The following is a 2,540-nucleotide window of genomic DNA, read 5'->3' as shown; positions in this document are numbered from 1 at the left end:
TTGTAATATTATCTTGATTATATCCTGAAGCCAAGGAGGAGCTGTAAAGGATTTTAATCAAAGAAGTGGCCTCGGCTGGGCACGGTGGCTCATGCTTTTAATCCCAGCGCTTTGGGAGGCAGAGGCCGGCAGATCCTGGCCAACATGGTGAAACCCCGTCTCTACTGAAAAAAAAAAATACAAAAATTAGCCGGATGTGGTGGTGTGTGCCTGTAGTCCCAGCTACTGGGGAGACTGAGGCAAAAGAATAGCGTGAACCTGGGAGGCGGAGGTTGCAGTGAGCTGTGATCGTGCCATTGCACTCCAGCCTGGGAGACAGAGTGAGGCTCTGTCTCAAAAAAAAAAAGTGGCCTAGGTTATGTTTTAGAAACAAATCATGAGCAGCAATGTGGAAGATAGAATAGGAAAGGTGAGGAGCTAGTAGGATGGAGACAAAACTGAGCACAGGGAGTATATTAGACAGGAAATGAGTGCCTAAGGAGAATGTCAGTGTGAGCCAAAGACAAGAGGCCTAAGATGAGCTATGCTCAGTACGCAGAATTCTATAAACACCCAATAAGATAGGATGTAGTACAAATAAAAAACTAAAATCACCCAGTATAAGTTGAAAGTGGTATAATAGTGTTTAGAAGATTAAAAATCTATACAAAGAAAGAAAAATTCAAGGCTCATATAAAAAATATAAGAAGAGTTCTGCTAAAGCATTACAAATTACAACGATAAGATACACCGGGAAGTCTGAATTGTAATCATTTTTATAGTACTGAAATGAGAAGGTAGTAAATCTTACATTTGCTCTGAATCACAGCTATAAATGTACAGAGAAAACTGATTAACTAATTTGGAATCCTCATTGCTCATGCTCAAATGTTGATGTAAATGACTAGATCAGGAACTCCAGGGAACGTGGGAAAAATTTCTCATGGAAAACCAGGGGGTGGTGTGAGATGAGGCACTGCTGAAAGAAAGGAGATACGAGAAGATTGAAACGTGCAGTCGTCGGCAAAGCCTGAGCCCCGTTCTCTCGCTCTCCTCCCCGGCAGCGTGAGCTTCACTACTGGCTCCACCTTCTCCACTAACTCTATCCAGGTGCCCAGCTATGGCGCCCGGCGGGTCGGCAGCGTGGCCAGCGTCTCTGCAGGTGCCGAAGGCTCTAGTTCCCTCATTTCCATGTCCGGCTCCACCAGCTTCGGGGCGGCATGGGGGCCTGGGGCCTGGCCGCGGGGATGGTCGGGGGGTCTGGTAGGAAGTGGGGGCATCCAGAACGAGAAGGAGACATGCAAAGCCTGAACGACCGCCTTGCATCCTACCTGGACAGAGTGAGGAGCCTGGAGACCGAGAATCAGAAGTTGGAGAGCAAAATCCGGGAGCACCTTACTTCAAGACTATCAAGGACCCGAGGGCTCAGATCTTCACACAAATACTGTGGACAATGCCTGCATCGTTCCGCAGGTTGAGAAAGCAATGCCCGTCTTGCTGCTGATGGCTTTAGAGTCATGTATGAGACAGAGCTGGCCACGTGCCAGTCTGTGGAGAGCAGCATCCGTGGGCTCCGCAAGGTCACTGATGACACCAATGTCACTCGGCTGCAGCTGGAGACAGAGATCAAGGCTCTCAACGAGGAGTTGGTCCTTATGAAGAAGAACCATGAAGAGGAAGTAAAAGGTCTACAAGCCCAGATTGCCAGTTCTGGGTTGACCATAGAGGTAGATGCCCCCAAATCTCAGGACCTCACCAAGATCATGGCAGACATCTGGGCCCAATATGATGAGCTGGCTCGGAAGAACCGAGAGGAGCTGGACAAGTACTGGTCTCAGCAGATTGAGGAGAACACCACAGTGCTCACCACGCAGTCCGCCGAGGTTGGAGCTGCTGAGATGACACTCACAGAGCTGAGACATACAGTCCAGTCCTTGGATATCGACCTGGAGAAATATGAAGGCCAGCTTGGAGCACAGCCTGAGGAGGTGGAGGCCTGCTATGCTCTGCAGATAGAGCGGCTCAACAAGATCCTGCTGTACCTGGAGTCAGAGCTGCCACAGACCCGGGCAGAGGGACAGCGCCAAGCCCAGGAGTACCCACATCAAGGTCAAGCTGGAGGCTGAGATCGCCACCTACTGCCACCTGCTGGAAGATGGCGAAGACTTCAATCTTGGTGATGCCCTGGACAGCAGCAACTCCATGCAAACTATCCGAAAGACCCGCTGGATGGTGGATGGCAAAGTGGTGTCTGAGACCAACGACACCAAAGTTCTGAGACACGAAGCCAGCAGAAGCAGGGGACACTTTGGGGAGCAGGAGGCCAATAAAAAATTCAGAGGTCAAAAAAAAAAAAAAGATTAAAACATGTAGAGAAAGGAATGCTTGATAGAGAACGCAAGGAGAGCGAGTTAGGAAAGATAAGCCCTGAGCTTTAAAACTGAAGTTTTCGGGCCGGGCGCGGTGGCTCAAGCCTGTAATCCCAGCACTTTGGGAGGCCGAGGCGGGTGGATCACGAGGTCAAGAGATCGAGACCATCCTGGTCAACATGGTGAAACCCC

General features: G+C 49.8%; 1 pseudogene across 1 annotated transcript; it reads left to right on the top strand.

Annotated features, from left to right (window-relative positions):
• Nucleotides 1–376: 376 nt before the first annotated feature.
• On the top strand, nucleotides 377–2,343 carry LOC119467000 (annotated as a pseudogene). Its single transcript, XR_005195512.1, has 2 exons — nucleotides 377–409; nucleotides 1,090–2,343. The product of XR_005195512.1 is annotated as a keratin, type I cytoskeletal 18-like (transcript).
• Nucleotides 2,344–2,540: the final 197 nt, after the last annotated feature.

The sequence above is a fragment of the Cebus imitator genome, unplaced genomic scaffold (assembly GCF_001604975.1).
Source record: "Cebus imitator isolate Cc_AM_T3 unplaced genomic scaffold, Cebus_imitator-1.0 Scaffold251, whole genome shotgun sequence".
In the NCBI taxonomy this organism is placed as follows: Eukaryota; Metazoa; Chordata; class Mammalia; order Primates; family Cebidae; genus Cebus; species Cebus imitator.
This window is presented reverse-complemented; position numbering and strand designations above follow the sequence as displayed.